The following is an 18058-nucleotide window of genomic DNA, read 5'->3' on the forward strand; positions in this document are numbered from 1 at the left end:
GTACGCCCTAAAGCATTGTTCAGATAAATTTGTGTTCTTATCACAGCCTAACCAAGAATTCTGAGCAAATTCTTCAGCCTGGCGTGCGTCTAATAAATCAGCCTCTTTTGTCCCGGTGCTGCACGATGCTTGAATGGGACAAATGGGATTATGTAAATAAAAATATCTTCGTTTAATAAAAGATTATTGAACCTCTCATTTTTCTCCAATGCCAGGCAAAGTTAATGTCTTCATTCTAAACCACAATTATGTCAGTAAAGTCACAAAATGAGCAGTGAAAAAGTAAGTTCCCTTTTTCTTTCTTTTTCTTTTTTTTTTTTTTTAAAGGAGCAGTTCCACATCACCCCAGTGAATAATACCAAATTGGAGATCGTTGGGGCATTTAGCATTTGGTGACTTAGCTAATGATTTGGGCCGAGGTTTTAGGTAGCAGTATGTATCGTCATTCACAAAAACACAGTAGAAATTCAAACACTCAAAAAAGAGTCATTCAGTTCTCCAGGAAACATGGTAATGCTGTTCACCATAATGATGTATTTTTAAAAAATCAAATGTGTAAGCAGAAACAATATATCTGAAGATAGCAATTTAGGGCGATTTAGAGAGAAGGGCACAAGCAGGACATAAAGCAAGCCCATTTAGAAAGCATATGCCTTATGGGGTAAACATTTAGAAAGAAATGTTTGCTTTTGGAGAAGACGATAAAGCTGTAAACTGAACTCAAGGAGTTTTTGCTATATTTTCAGTTTCACGGAGTGATCTATATTTTGGTCCTTAACATTTTTTGTGTGGTGCTTCCTTTGACATTGAATATTGGACTCACAGACGTACCTGCCATTCTCACAGAGCACCTTCTTGGGAACCGACTCTACGACTGTGGTAGCGACCAGGTGGCCCATGGCTCTCCATGTGTCCACGCAGGGCAGCAAACTAGAAGGCAGTAGACAGAGGACAGCTCCATGTGCTTTTTTTTTTTTTTAAACAATCCAGGAATATTAGTATTGATATTCAGCATAAATATTACTAATTACTACAGATGTATACACTTTAAAATAATATTTATTATATGAACATAAGTATATGCACAGAAGCCAATAATTCCATCACCCAATAGAACCAATTGTTTTCATTTTTCTGTTTTCCCTTCTACATTTTGTCCATATGCATATATGATATTTGCAATTAGTAAACACAGCCTAGGTATAATTTTGGTTTTTGCTTGTTTCACATAACTCTATCTCCAGCGTTTTCATGTGTTGCTGCCTATTCCTCATAGTGATCACTTTAATAGGGCCATTTACGTGTTTTTTTCTTAAGATTTTATTTATTTATTCGACAGACAGATCACAAGAGGCAGAGAGGTAGGTAAGGAGAGGGGGTGGGGGAAGTAGGTTCCTCACCAAGCAGAGAGCCCGATGTGGGGCTCGATCCCAGGACCCTGGGATCATGACCCGAGCCGAAGGCAGAGGCTTTAACCCACTGAGCCACCCAGGCATCGCCATTTACATGTATTTTAAAGGAAAGAATAAGAAGTTAGATTTGGAATAGAACAGACACTGTTCCAAATTCAAAATTTTTTACCCTAAACTTTACCTGTTGCTTTATTTTTTTTTAAGATTTTATTTATTGATTTGACAGATCACAAGTAGGCAGAGAGGCAGGCAGAGAGAGAGAGAGGAGGAAGCAGGCTCCCTGCTGAGCAGAGAGCCCGATGTGGGGCTCGATCCCAGGACCCTGAGATTATGACCTGAGCCGAATGCAGAGGCTTAACCCACTGAGCCACCCAGGCGCCCCACTTGTTGCTTTAATTCAACAATCATGTATCCCATGCACCATGCTGGCCTAGAATGGGCTTCTGTTTTCTGTTCTTAAAGAAGGGAAGGTATAAGACAGGTATGCAAACAAATACATATCCCAGAGATCCCAGTAACTGTAATTAGCAAACTCTACAAGGGTACGAGGATTTAGAAGAGGGGGACCTGGCATCTTTGGAGGGTGGGTAGGATGTTGCCCAGCAGGGATGAGAGGGAGACATTCTGGCTGGGAGGTCTAATGTGGCAACTTGGCCAAAGGACGGGGCAGGGCTGGGGTTGGCATGTGAGAAAGGAGGATGCAGGGAGCCTGGGTGGCTCAGTGGGTTAAAGCTTCTGCCTTCGCCTCGGGTCATGATCCCAGGGTCCTGGAATCGAGCCCCGCATCGGGCTCTCTACTCTGCAGGGAGCCTGTTTCCCTTCCTCTCTCTCTGCCTGCCTCTCTGCCTACTTGTGATCTCTGTCTGTCAAATAAATAAAATTAAAAAAAAAAAAAAAAAAGGAGGAGGCATTCAAGGAACACATGTCTTTTGATTCCATAGTATGCTTGTGTAACGACCTCAATACCTCCAATGCCATGGCTCCATTATAAAAGATTGCCCATAGAAAACAGGCTGCTTTCTGTAAGGTTCAGAATCCCAGGGTAATCGCCTATTACATAACATACCGCACACCCTGCAGTCAGGCACCGGAATCATACTGTATCCGCGGAATGTTTGCATAAGTTTTTCATTTCCTCTGTAGTATTTTCTACATGAGGGAATAATCTTAAGATGTTCAAATTTCAGATAGTAACAAATTTCAGATGTCATTTTCTAAATAATGTTAGAATCGAGTAGCATTAGTTTTTAGGAATAAAGAATTCACAGTTGCCTTAATGATTTGTAGAAGATTTCTGCATGACTAATGGTGGAGGGTAAAATTCAGGGTACAGGGTCTTGCTTTACCTATAGACTGTGAGTCCAAAGACTCAACTTCTTGATTTGGCTTTTTGGCTATCTTCCTGAGCAAACGTCTCAAGAGCCTTACCTTCTTTCCCAGGAAGCGGAAACCTTGGAGAAATGATAGCTAAGATTTTTCTTTAGCTCAAAATTCCTGTGTTTCCAGAAACATAGGAAATATTTCTCTGCCCCTCTTAATGATGAATTAAGTATTAATAAAATCGATATAAATTGCATGGAGTCTCAAGTGTCATTTCAGATTTTCCAGTTGTTCACCTGATTTGATAAGGGTGAAATTTTATTGTCATCAATTTTAGATCATATTCTTTTCATTATGATTAATAATAGAACAATAAAATGACTAGCCTTTTAAACGGCTGAATTTAATTACAAGATAGGCTTTAATTTGCAATAAGGATTAAAGCCCTACTCTGAATTTAAGAATGAAATTCTACTGGAAGCATTTCAGACCACAGCAAACTGTTTTAAGGAAGTATTTTAGAGGAATAGCCAGCCTTCCCCAAACCCGTGGAATTACATATCCCCAGCCAGAGTTTCCCTGTGAATGCACGATCCACAGGATGACAAGGGTCTTCTCCTGTTAGAGACCCGTGATTCTAATAGTTAATCCTTCCCCTTAAGACTTGCACTTTGTGCTCTCGTAAGTGCAGTGATGGAAGGAAATGCTGTGGTTAGAATAAGATCATGTTCAGTTTCTGTGTTTTGATTTTTTTTTAGTCATCAAAATGAAAACATTTTTTTTTTAAATTCTCTTAGAGGTTTTACATATCCCTGGAATATTTCCCTGGCCCTCATTGGAGTCTGGTGTGAAAGACTGCCCTAGACAGAGATTCTAGATATAGCTGACTGTTAATGAATTGCCAGGTGTCTAGGTTTTTTCCTATTGTTCTCGTTAACGGGTGGTCAAAGTAATTTAACCCTTTTCGGTGTTGGCATTTGTTTTTAAGTGGATCAGCTGCAGTTATATTTCATTTTTAGGGAAAAAACAAGTAAGCAGCAGTGTCTTTACTTCTGGCCTGCCTTCTGCTCTCCCAATGAGGAATGGAAAATTGTTCTTTGTGTCAAATCTCTGTATTTACAACTGAAGTTCTGATGTTCATTCTGTCTCTGTCTCTCTCTCTCCATGGCAATAACTCATGCAAATGACATTAGCCTTGGCTTTGGAAATCCTAAGTCAAGCTGTGGTTGAAAGTTCGATTGAAGTGCAAGGGAGTGTGCCTGTCTCCTTAGAATGGCAGCTAAGGAAAACAGGGAGGTAAACACTTCCATGAACTGGGAAGAATTGTTGCACTTGAAAGATTGTCTCACCATTGCAAGTACTGCCTTTTCACTTGGAATCCTCTTTCGCTTGCTCAGAATTTCATGCACAGACCTCTGAATTCACTCAGGGGCATCTGGGCGGCTTAGTCTGTTGGGCATCTGGCATTAGGTTTTGGCTCAGGTCATGATCTCATGGGTCATGGGATTGAGCCCCATGTTGGGCTCTGTGCTCAGTGGGGAGTCTGCTTGGGATTCTCTCTCCCTCTCGCCCTCCTTTCCACTTGTGCTCTCCCTCTCTAAAATAAATTTTTAAAAATTTTTTAAAAAGAAAGCAATATGAATTCACTCATACCAAGAGGTAATGGTCAGATCCTAATTTGAGTTAGAAACTTTAGGATGTTGTATTCAAGTTGTGTCTACACTTAAGGTTATTTTGGAATCATAGGACTGGGTCATCATTTCTTTCTTAACTCACTGAAGGTCCACTATGTATACATGATTGAAGCCATAGAGGTTTTTATAACAAGAACCAGATATGGTTTCATCTGAGGGGGGAATTAAGATGATGGATCAAATACCTACATATGCCTATATTTAAAAATCTATGTGTGGATATTTATCTTTGTGTGTATCTTACTAATATGTCATACAAGAGATACAACTAGCTGATGACTTTTCTTGAGCAGAGCCTGAGGTCTTAAGACTCTAAATGCTGAATTTAGGAGACCTTAGACTAACTTCATCATCCAGAACAGAAGGGAGGACCCTAGAGTTTTCTCAACCATAAAAACAAGAAGAGAAAAGAGGAGTGGAGGGTAAGAGGAGAAAAAACTGGAGGAGAAAAAGGAAGATTTTAGAAACCATTCTAAGGACATTTACACAGAAAACAACTGGGCTTTTGCCTCTACATATTCTGCTTCCCACTAGACTAACTCAGAGAAGGCAAATATGACCACAGATCCATCATTGTGTTCCATCAGTATTTTCAGGAGGGATCCATGATAATAAGATTTTTTTTTTTGAAAACTGTAATTGCTATTATAACCTCCTTCTCCCCACATCCCTGCCCCAAACCGTTACTGGTCATTGGGAGTAATTTGATAGAGCTTGGCATTTTTCAGAAGATGCTTTCTGATCACAGAGCAATACAATTCACGGAGGTGGTTTTTTTCTTTAGTCTCTCTCCTCTATTGGCCGCATATGCAAAATCAGAGGGAGGGCCTCGGGTCATAAACACCAATGGTTTGGTGGGCACTGAGAACCAGAAAGTTTGTAATGATTCGGTCTGTCCCCTTCATGTTGTCGATGATTAGACAGCAGGTGAGGAGAGAATGATTACCTCATTTTTAGGCACTCATTTGCTTAATTAATAGTTATTGGTAAACTATTACATGTCACTCACAATTAGGTACTGATTTTGCAATGAGATATGCTTAAAATGAAATATGTGTGTTGCTCAAACAACTCTTATAGTCTGGCAAGGAGGTGAAAATGTGACGAGAGGCCTCAGTATAAGTGGCTTCCTGTGGTGGGACAGAGTTCACAAAAGACCCTACTCAACTGCCAATTTTCCACAAGGATAAGAAAATTCAATAGGGGAAAGAATAGTTTTTCAAACAAATGGTGCTGGGCGAACTGAATATCCACACAGGAAAGAATGAACTTGGCCTGCTACCTTGCACCATATACAAAAATTCACTCGAAGTGAAGACCTAAAGTAAGAGCTAAATTTTTAAAACTCTTGGGAGATAACAGAGGCATAAATCCCTTTGAGCTTGGTCTAGATAGTGGTTTCTTAGATCTAACATCAAAAGTACAAGCAACAGAGGAATGAAAAATAGATAAATTGGGTGTCATCAAAATAGGAAACTTTTGTGTTTCGAAGGACACGGGCAAGAAAGTGGAAAGATAGACCCCATGATGAGAGATCATATTTACAAATAATGTAGCTGCTAAGAGATTTGTAACTGGGACTTATAAAGCATGCTTACATTTTAATAAAAAAAAAAATACAACCCAATTTAAAAACAGGCAAAGAATCTTTTTATTTAAAGATTTTTTGAGAGAGAAAGAGCACATAGGTTGGAGGGAAGGGCAAAAGGAGAGGGAGAAACAGACTTCCCACTGAGCAGAGAACCCAATGCGGGGCTCCATCCCAACACCCCAAGATCATGATCTGAGCTGAAGACAGACTCTTAACCAGCTAAACTACCCAGGCACCCCAAGCAAAGAATCTTAACAGATGTTTCTTCAAAGAAGATAGGCAAATAGCAGAAAAAGCATGTGAAAAGTTGCTCATCGTCGTTAACTATCAGAGAAATGCAAATCCAAATCAAAATGAGATACTACTTCATACCTACTAAAATGGCTAAAATCAAGAGGACAGATAATAACAAGTGTTGGCAAGGATATGGAGAAATTGGAGCCTCATGAATTGCTAGTAGGATTGTAAAGTAGTGTAGCTGCTTTGGAAAAAAGTCTGGCAGTTTCTCCAAAGGTTTGAACATAGAGTCACACTATAACCCAGTAATTCCACTGCTATGTATATACCCAAGGGAAATGAAACATATCCCCACAAAACTGTGTTCAGGAATGTTCAAAGCAGCATTCATCATAATAACCCCAAATGTCAACAACTTAAATGGACATCAACTAACAAATAGATTAATAAAATGTGATTATATCTCTATCTGTCTATTGACAATTAAAACAAAAGATGTCCCAGTATATTCCATAAAATGGTTGAACCATGAAAAGAGTATGCTGAGTGAAAGACAACATATTGTATGATTCCATTTGTGGGAAGTATCCAAATTAGGCAAATCTATAGAGACAGAAAGATTAGTGGTCGCTTCCGGCTAAGGAGGTTGGGAGCATTTTGGGAGGGGGAGGTACCACTAATGGGCATGGGGTTTCTTTGTGGGTAATAAAGTGTTCTAAAATTGACCACTGTCATGGTTGCACAACTCTGAATAAACTAAAACACCTTCAGCTGTACACTTTAATGAGAGAATTGTATGTGGATTATGTCAATAAAGCTGTTGCTTAAAAAAATACTATCGTAAAAGTCATATTTTAGCCTCGTCTAGAGTGGAGCAGAGAGGCAGGAAGGGAAGGCCGTTCGGGCAAAAGGGACAGAATTTGCAGCGACCCTCTTCCATATTTACCTGGAGGACAAAAGGAAGCTCAAGACATGAGGACAGAAGACTGAGCCCCAGAAAACTGACATCACTTGCCAGATAGAGCAGGAAGCCACTTGAAGTCAATCTCTGTCTCACGCATCCTTGTGTGCCCCAGCACCCGGCACAGAGAAGGCTTATTACCACGAGTGTTATCTGTCAGTTGAATGAAGTAAATGAATGCATGGGTGAGCTGAAGAATGAACTTTCAATAATAAGTAATAACCCGTCAACTAGAGGACACACCCTCTAACGCCTAGTTCATCTTTGTTGTGCAGGCAAAAAGCTTGAGTCAGAGTCGAGGAGAAAGTACTTTTGGGGCGCCTGGGTGGCTCAGTCGGTTAAGTGTCCGACTCTTGATTTCAGCTCAGATCACAATCTCAGGGAGGTGAGATCAAGCCCCGTGTCAGGCTCTGCACTGGGCATGGAGCCTTCTTAAGTTTCTCTCTCTCCCTCTGCCCCTTCCTCCGCATACACTCTCTCTCTTTCTCTCTAAAAAAAAAAAAAAAGAAAAGAAAGAACGAAAGAAAAAGACTTCTTTTCTAATAATACTTCTTTTTTTTTTTTAGCAGTTAATTACTCTAAAATGTTCAATCAGACTTTTTGTATTTTACCACTCTAATAAGTGTAAAATGGTATCTCATTGTGGCTTTAATTTGCATTTTCCTAATGATTAATGATATTACACTTCTTTTCGGGTGCTTACTTGCCATCCATTACTTTCATCAGTTACATCCACTCCCACGCTGTCATTCAAGATACTACCATTGTCACTGGTGTTGTTAAAAGGATGTCATAACTGATTTCCCTTCTCCTCTGTCTCCCCATCTTAGTCCCTTTGCAGCCAGAGGGACCCTCTTAAAACCCATGTCAAATCTTGTTACTCTTCTGATTACAACTGTCTAGTGGATCTCTTCCCCCTCATTACTCTGCTCTAGCCACCCTAGCTTCCTTGATGTTCCATAAACACATCAGGTACACTCCCACACTAGGGCCTGGGTTCTTGCTCTTCCCATGAGAGCCATGTGCATCACAGCCTTCAAGCCACTGCTCTGATATCTCTGTGGCCTCAGTGGTCTCACAGGCAGTTAGGGTCCCAGTAACTGGAGGGTGGGTGGGTAAAGAGGTTGGACCTGAAGTCAGATTCTAACTTCGCTATCTACTCCATGGTGAACCTGGGCAAATTACTTCAGATGTCTTAGCCTCAGTTTTCTTATCTGTAAAATGAGAATAGATAAAATTACCACTTTTAAAAAAAATTTTAAAGGGGCACCTGGATGGCTCAGTGGGTTAAGCATCTGCCTTCAGCTCAGGTCAACATCCCAGGGTCCTGGGATCGAGCCCTGCATGGGGCTCCCTGCTCAGCAGAGAGCCTGCTTCTGCCTCTCTCTCTGCCTGCCTCTCTGCCTACTTTTGATCTCTGTCAAGTAAAAAAAATTATAAAATAAAATAAATTATGATTTATCGATTTATTTTAGAGATAGAGTACACATGAGCAGGAGGGGGCCAGAGAGAGGGGGAGCGAGAGAACCTTAAGCAGATTCCCTGATAAGTGCAGAGCCTGACACAGGGCTCGATCCCATGACCCCAAGATCATAACCTGAGTTGACATAAAGAGTTGGTTACTCACCAACTGCACCACCCAGGTGCCCATAAAATGATCACTCTACAGGATTTTGTAAAGTGTGAGATAATCTGTGTTAACCCTCTGGTTCAGCACGTGACATATAATGTTAATAACTTAATTAATGTCTTGATGATTGCTCTTCCCATTCCCCACCCTTTTCTCTTTCTCCTAACTGTGTTCTATCTTATCTAGTTGCTTTCCAGAGTCCTGAGAACTGACTCTGGTATTTTGGGTGTGACCTGGCAGGTCCTCTGAGTGTACAGTAATGGAACCTCAGAGCTAGACTAGTTTGCCTTCTCATTTTGCGTAACGTGTTTCGCTGTGAACTCTTACTGAGCGTCGGTTCAGTTAAAACCCCAAAATGATATAGGTCTGCTGCCCCACAATGGACCATAAACAGAGGTATTTGCATTTGTTTCTCTGAAAGTTGGTTATTTTGTTTGGACCTATTGTGTCAGCTGGTCTGAACCTCTTTGGATTCTGTTTTGACATCTCATCATCATCGATTAGTCCTCTCGGGTCTGTGTCACAGACAGATTTGAACAGCCCATCTTTGAGTCCTTAGTAAAGTCAGTGGTTTAAACAGTTTAGCACACATAGCAGAACAGAACCCTGTAGACTGTGGCCGGAGACCCCCCCGTAGCTAGATATTTTCATTACGTCCTCCGTGTGTTTGCTTAAAATCATGGTTTCTTTTCTTGTTTGAGAACCAGACTGTTTTCCTTCTTCAAAATACTCTTAGCAAGTCAAAGCACATTTGAGTTTCGTACCTACTATGTGCAAGTAGTGCACGCGGGTACCACTGAACCGTACGACAGGTTCTCTTGGCCGCAAACCTGAAGAAATTGGGCACAGATTGCTAAGAAACTAGAGTACCTTGTGAATGGGGATCAGATTCAAATCTGTGCTGGGAAACTCCCCGTGGAAGGGGGATGGGCCTGCCTGAAATTCCCATTGCTTCATCTAAACAATCTGGATAGACTAAATCGGAAATTTGAGGAATCTGACTCTGTAAAACCATTTTTTCAGATTTCTTCTGTCCAGTCTATTGACCTACTGTCCTTTTAAAAGCATGTTTGTATCCATATGTCAAATCCCTATGCTACACGGTGACCCTGAAACAACGTGGGTTTGAACTCCTAGGGGCCACTTATAAATGGATTTTTTCCGATAAATATGGAACAGCCCTATAAATGTATTTTATCTTCCTTATGTTTTTCTTAATAACATTTTTTCCTCTAGCTTACTTTATTGTAAGAACAGTGTATAATACATAGAACCTACAAAATCAACTGCTTATATTGTTGGTAAGACCTCTGGTCAGTAGTAGGCTTTTAATAGTGAAGTTTTGGGGGAATCAAAAGTTATATGTGGATTTTCAACACTGCCCTAATCATTACCCTGTATTAATCTCTTCTATGATGACTTCATTTTTCAATAAAAATGAATGAAGGCAAAAATTATGTTACTTTTCTAATTGTCACAGCATCTAAATTCAGTGCTTTGTATGCTGTTGTCTTCTAAGCTATGAAAAGCTGTGTATATACATAGAGCTTTGGTGATTGACTAGATGGTCAACAAAATGAATGGATGAATTTACTCCTTTGTATGTGGATGCTGTTCATGAAAAGAATCATACTCAAAATATTTATTAACTAAAGCATCTACTTTGCACTGGAAGCTTCTTGCCAAATTAGTTAGAAAATATAGGTTATTTTTGAGTTAAAGTGAAGTACAATCAATTCTTAAGTTCCCCAAATAGAATTTTACAGAAATATTTCTATAACTCACAGCTAAAGTGAATTTTCTAAAAACTCCCCATAAGGTGAGATCACGTACGCCATGTCTCAGTACAGAAGGGGTTTTTTTTTTTTTTCAATCAGTTATGTCTCTAAAAATAAACCCAGTTTTGTTGTTAAAATTTGCTGTTTCCTCTTCACATAAGAACGTCTCATTAATTTCGGTGAAAACCGTCCAACAGGATAAGGTTAAATTGTCCAATTTTTCCAGTGGAGGAGAATCCATTTTGTGTCCTGAGCAGAGTAGCAGCTGAGAGGTGAGTCGAAGACAGACATGCTGTTTCAGTGGTCAGAGTGTTTTGGTTTGGATGCTCTTGGTGTGCTTCAGGAAAACTCTACCTGTCTTACTCTCTTTAGAGTCTTACAGCCGGAGCTCTGATGTGGCTGTCCTCAGTCATCCGGTAGACCAAGGAGTAACAAAGTGGGGAGGTGGTAACAGGGGCTGACCTCTTGCAGGGCCAGGGTATTTGTCTGGGGCGGAGGAGGGGCCGCATTCCCTCATCTGTGCCATTACGTGGTCTAGACTCCTTAGGTAGGGGTTTTATTTCCTCAGTCATCTCAAACTGATGTGAAAATTAAAAAATGATTTCCTATGAAATGAAATCATTCCGCTTCAAGTGAAAGGCTGGAAGATCTTGAATAGGTCTAAATGTTTGAGCTTTTCTTGGTTCGAGAGAAAAGAAGTACGTTCTTTTGCCCCAGCACCTATACGAAACAGTAATAATGATAAAAATAAAATCCAATAACATATATTTTTAAATTAAGCAGTGACATATATGGTCTTATGAAGTTAGTTTTACAAAGGGGGATCTGAGTCTTAATTTTGTTCTGTCTGTCAGAGATTGACAGAATTTCACTAATAGGGGAATACACAAAGCACAGAGAAAAACTTCTTGTTGCATAACAGTTGTCAGAAAAGAAACAGATGATGTGTTTTCTTTATTGCATTAAAAAAATTAATTATTGCCAATAGAAGCTTGTTGATGCTTGTTAACTGAGTTAGCATTGTGGTTTGGCTTGATTCCACATTTGAATGGAAATGGGGTTTGGTGAAGAGTCCGAAGCCTGGGTTCTAGTCCCGTTGAGTGAACTTAACTGGTCTGTTTGATTTGAGCCCGGTGGACCCCAGTGTTCCCATTCGTAAAGGGACAGGATAGATAAAGATGACAACCGGGCATCTCTATCTCTCACTGTATCTTTTTTCTTTAAGGCCTATATTTTTATTAAACTCTTGATGTGAACCGGGGAGTTAACACCCAAATGTTTTAGGGTCCTTTGGTAGGAGCACATGTTAGAAGAAATATGATCAGTGCATTATTTAAGGAAGGAGAATTTTATTTGGTAAATTAAGGAATGCACATCAAGGTCCTGAAAGTTGGGTGCAAAATAACCCTAAAGCTTTCTTGTGTTTTCCCTTTAGGAGTCAGAATATTTAACTGATGCTTTTCTGACAACTCCTAAAAAAGTAACATCGAGTATAAGAGTTTAAATTTGTCCTTGTTGGACAGTAATAAAAACGTGTGCCTTATCTAAGAGACACAGTCGTTTTGCCACAATTGCCTGCTTTTCTACTAAGAATCAATGGGCCGGTTTATTTTTACACAATTTTTAATAGCTGACATAATAAATGAAAAACCATGCTTACTATTGGAATAGCAGCAAATTTATTAACTTGTTTTCTTTGGAAATTATAGCTTGGTAGTTGTCTGTACTTTTATGTCTATTCAAAAAAATTTTGGCTTTGAAAAGCATACTTGAATATTGGTATTCCTATAATTATAGTTGGAAAATTACATATGAAGCACAGATAGAAAATATAAAAAATGGTTGGAATTCTGTATTTCTTTACGCCATTAGAAGCCAATAGAATAGAACCCTTTATGCTGCAATTCATGTAATAGTGTCAGTCATGAAAAAATTTCAAAGATTATTTAACTTAGGGTGATAAATTATATCCTTGATGTTCTTTTAAGTATTTTTAATCTCATAATGAGAACCTGAGGACATGGTCAATACATTAGTAATAAAAAGATGTTTTCTAAACCATAAATATATAATAAACTTCACACATTTAAATTTAGTTAGAATTTTTCCTATAGCAAAATCAGTTAAAACTTTTAGAATAGCAGTACTTTTAGTTCATTTCAGTTTATTTATTTGTATAGAAAGTGAAATCATCTTTATCTTACTTAAAAATGCTTTTCATTCTCATTTATTAAAATTGTTTTAGTGTGGTTTTATATTTAGTCTTATTTTTTGTTTGTGTTTAGTTCCATTGCTAGCCATGAGAAATGCTACAGTAGCAACAACATTGTAATTAGTAGTGGGCAATATGACTAAAGTTATTTTAATATTATATTTCTGTATATTTTCAATTGAATTATTTTATCAGAAAGTATTAATAGCTATAATATTCAGAGAGACACAAAAGAAGGGGTCTCAAAATATAGAAATATAATGTAAAAATTATGGTTAGACTTCATTTAACATGAATCCTGGAGCCTTAATATTAATACTTATAAGATTTTCTATTATAAATTTTTACAAGAACTAAACAAGAGTATTGCAGTAATTTCTGTTATTTACTATAGGCCAGATGCTTGTAAATTTGAGGAGGTAATGCTATGAAAAACAAGATATATCATTGGGTTTGCTCCTTTTTATCAAAATGATAGGAAATTAGTTTATATTTTAATAGGTATAAAGGACAAGAAAGTGAGACAAATAGTGGACAGATTGAACATGTATAGGTGTATGTAATTATCTGGCCATCTGGATTTATATACATACATATATAAAATATGTAATATACATACTGTACAAAGCCCGGCACATAGTAGGCACTCAGTAGCACTTATTGTGTTGAATTGAGGGATTGGAAGGAATTATTTACAAGAATTAACTAACAGTTTGTTTTCCTAAATTGGGAGTATTTTATTTTTGCTTTGGGTGATTTTCTCAATTGGTGATAAAATAGTTTTCAAACGGTGATAAAGTCAACAATCGTAATGAACATTTGAGTTTAGGATAGACATTTACAGATGCTTTCTTGAGTAATTCTTTTATCTTCCAGCATTTGTATTTGTTGGATAGTTCCTCTTTCATAAGAGAGAAAAACATATGAAATAATTTTTGACCTTAGAAAGGACCTATTTTTTTTTTAATGCAAAGATATCCCCTCAGAAAAAGGATCTTCCTGTTTTTATTACAGCTCCTTTTGAGAGAAACCACTCCAGGTTTATTTTTTATTTTGGATGTATTAACTATAGCAGGGAAAATACTTTTTAAGGTACCTTAAAGAGGGACGCCTGGGTGGTCTGTGGGTTAAGCGTCTGCCTTCTGCTCAGGTCATGATCCCAGGATATCCTGAGATCTAGCCCCACATCGAAGCATCAGGCTCCTTGCTCAGCCGGGAGCCTGCTTCTCCCTCTGCCTGCTGCTCCCCTGCTCTGCTCTCCAATGCTGTCTCTCTCTCTCTCTGTCAAATAAATAGATAAAGTCTCTTAAAAAAAATAAAATGCCTTAAAGAGAATTGGCTTACAGTTCCTCTAACATTTTTTAATATGAATCATATAGAGAGTTACTATGAAAAAGAATTGCTTTATTTTGTTAGGGAGCACAGGCCAAAGATTCCTTTGTGTTGGTGACTCACACCACAGAAACTGGGGTTGTCTTCACCTGCCATTCTCTCCTGCCTTTTGGCCAAAGGCCCATGACCCTATTTCAGAGAAGAATGGAAGGAACCACAGTTTCTTCTTGGCCATTTTTTTTTTTTTACTAATTTCCCTGTCATTTTATTAAATTAGCATTTCAGGTAATTTGAATATATCACATATATTTAAAACATGCATGCACATATAATAGATTATAGTGTATAAAACATGCATATTTTAAATATGTGTATATATTTAAATATATATAGTATATGTAAATAATATATATGTAACACATGCATGTTCTTCCCACTTTATTGAGATTCAATTAACATTTAACATTATATTAGTTTTAGGTGTATAATACGATGATTTGATATATGTATATATTGTGAAATGATGACCATAGTAAGTTTAGTTAATACCCATCCCTTTGCATAGATATATGCTTTTTTTCCTGTAAGGAGCACTCCTAAGATCTAGTCTCTTAGTGACCCTCAAATATACAATACAGTAATGTTATCGTTAGTCATGGTAGTATATACTGCATCCCCAGATATCTTATAACTGGAAGCTTGTACCTTTTCACTCCCTTCAACAATTTGGCCCACCCCCCCACCTCTGGGAACCACCTATCTGCTTTCTGTATTTGTGAGTTCAGTTTTTTCTTTTTTGGATTCCACATACAAAGTGATTTCATATGGTATCTGTCTCTCTGTCTGAATTGTCTTACTTAGCACAGTGCCCTCAAAGTCTACCCATTTTGTCACAAATGTCAAATTTCCATCTTTTTTTAATGGCTAAGTATCTAAAATCACTTTTTCTTCATCCAGTCATTCATCCACGGACACTCGGATTGTGTCCCTGTCTTAACTACTGTGACTAAAGCTGCGATGAACCTGGGCGTGCAGACATCTTTTCGAGATAGTGATTTTGTTTTCTTCAGATAAATACCAAGAAGTGGAACTGCTGGATCATCCGCTTGTTCTACTTTTAATTTTTTGAGGACTTTCCATACTGTTTTCCATAGTGGTTGTACCAATTTACATTCTTATGAAGTTAATTTTATATATTAACATTTTTTTAAAAGATTTTATTTATTTATTTGACAGAGAGAAATCACAAGTAGATGGAGAGGCAGGCAGAGAGAGAGAGGGAAGCAGGCTCCCTGCTGAGCAGAGAGCCCGATGCGGGACTCGATCCCAGGACCCTGAGATCATGAACTGAGCCGAAGGCAGCGGCTTAACCCACTGAGCCACCCAGGCGCCCTATATTCACATTTTAAATGTAAAATGGTTTCTCCCTTTATTAAATTGGGAAGTTAAGGACATTGCTGACATAAATTCCCTTCTAGAAGATAAGAAGCCAAATGTTACCTTTTTAAAGGCTTTCTTTTTTTAAAAAAAAAAAAGTTATAATATGGAATGGTTACGAGATACTAAAGGATTTCCTCTCTATGTACAGAAGAATGTAGACCTGCACTGGTCTGTTTGGTGAGAGTCTCTCCACAAACTACATTACAATACCTGTCATATTTAAATGTCCCAATATTTCATTTTATGGTGTGTGTAGTGAAATAGATGGCATAGGATTACCATCTTTGTAAACCAGGGGACTTCCAAAGATCTGGAGTGTTTTGAGTTTATTAAAATAACTCCATTAACATAGTTCTCATCACACAGCTATGAACAAAAGAGAAATACTCTCTTGGATGATAATTCAATGAGGTGGATTTGTAGGAGATCAAGCAACCATTCCTAGGAGGTTTTTACTTATAGATACATTTAAACTTAGTGATTCACTCAACTCACCATTGAGGGGAGAAGGGTAGCCACAGGAGTCAGTATTAGGAAGCTGTTTTCAAATCTATGACATTATAGCAGATCCTTGATTATGTAGGGACAAATCCCAAAGTCTTCACCAATGATAGCAAAAGCAATTAATTCCTCCAATTAAAACTAGTAAAATGTAAATGACCCCTCAACTTCCAGAATGTTTATAAATATAGAACTAAAATTATTTGCAAAGCTATTTTAATAAATTCTACTACTAAAATAAACTCAGTATATTTCATTATAGTGAAGTGATATTTCAGGAGAGGGTTATGTCTAAATTCAGTTTGAAAGGGGAATATTCTATGTGGTCAAAATGACTTCTGAAAAATCTCATAAGTTGCTTATAATTTTCATAGTCCACATGGATTTGTATGCATTAATTTTGTATGTGTTTAGAGCATTATATCCCTACCACATTGGAGACATTCGTACCCTTTCTCAGAAATAATTCATATTATTTTACTTCCATTGTTGGAATGGGTTGCCTTTTATTCAGACAGGGACCAGACAGGCTTGTATTTGGGGGCCCATGTGTGTGAAAAATACATCTCTTTCTTAGATAAAATTGCACTAAATGTAGTGGGATGCTCATACTGTAAGAGGTACCCGTGCTCTTGTGACTGACCAAAGGCTCGTATGTTCATGTCTCAGTCTTCGTATTCATTCTAAGACGCCACTCACTGAGTTAAATGGTGGACAGAGTTATGTACACTTCTTCCATTTCTCTCTTGCTGCTATGCACTGCAACTCTACTATGTATTCCTGTTGTAGTTAACGTTAACTTTGAGTCATCTGAGTCTGTGATCATGATGAGTGAAGACAAGGATGAAATGTGCCCCCCAGCAGGGTGATGTGGATCGTATACACCGAGGGCCCTTGGCATCAAACTATAGACTAGAAGACACAGGGGACCTTTGAAGTAGAAAATGAAGGATTCAGCCCCCCACAGAAGGCAGGTGTGTTTCAGAAGTGGTAGGTTCTTTTTTAACATCACGATTGATGGCTGTCATTTTTTAGTACAGCCCTTGATACATTTTCTGGTATTGAACCGAATGCAAAAGTTATTATTCTCAGATAATTTTCAAATCACATCACTGATATATCTCCCAGTAACTGATATGGTCAACAGGGAGCAGATTTATATATTTGACTACTTCATTAATTTAAGAATCCAACATAGATTTTAACATTGTGTTCTTTCTGTCTTTTTTACTCATAGTATGGGGTCTTCTTTATCCATTGGAATCTGTGATCTGCAGCTAACTCCCCCAGCATTCTTACCCGTGTTCTTGTACCTTAGCAACTCTTTTTCAGTAGAACATTAGAAAAAAATGATCACTTTTTTTTTTTTTTTTTACGGCTTTCCAACAATTGCATCTTCTTTCAGATTTCGCCTCACCCAGGGTCATCTTAATGCCCCTTTAACATCAGCAGATGTGAAAGGTCGAGATCTCTCTCCAGTGGTGTTTACAATGTGAATGTGTAAGCATATGGATATTTGAACAATGTTAATATTTTACCCTTTTGTTTGTTTTAAAGATTTTACTTATTTATTTTTAGAGAGCGAGCAAGCAAGCAAGGGGAGGGGCAGAGACAGAGGGAGAGAAAGAGTCTCAAGCAGGTTGAGTCTCAAGCTCCACTCACGCAGAGCTCCGAGCCCAGCACAAGGCTTGATCTCACAACACTGAGATCACGACCAGAGCTGAAATCAAGAGTTGGGTGCTTCAATAACTGAGCCACCCATGCACCCGCATAATTTACCCCTTACGAGCACCGAAAGAGCATGAGAAAATTCGGGGCAAAACAAGGCACCTCACTATTTCAAAGAAAAAATTTAGACTTATTAATGGCTTAATGTTTTTTTTTGTCTGTGATAAGTAGAAATTGGAATTATGAGATTACAAAGCAACCCCTTCCTCTACTTCTAGCCAG

The 18058-nt window shown here is 38.3% G+C and overlaps 1 protein-coding gene across 10 annotated transcripts in view; it reads left to right on the top strand.

Moving 5' to 3' along the window:
* Window positions 1-18058, top strand: part of SDCCAG8 (SHH signaling and ciliogenesis regulator SDCCAG8) — a 228725-nt gene that overhangs the window by 83861 nt on the left and 126806 nt on the right. The window lies entirely within an intron of this gene.

Source organism: Neovison vison, chromosome 10 (genome assembly GCF_020171115.1).
Source record: "Neovison vison isolate M4711 chromosome 10, ASM_NN_V1, whole genome shotgun sequence".
Taxonomy (NCBI): Eukaryota; Metazoa; Chordata; class Mammalia; order Carnivora; family Mustelidae; genus Neogale; species Neogale vison.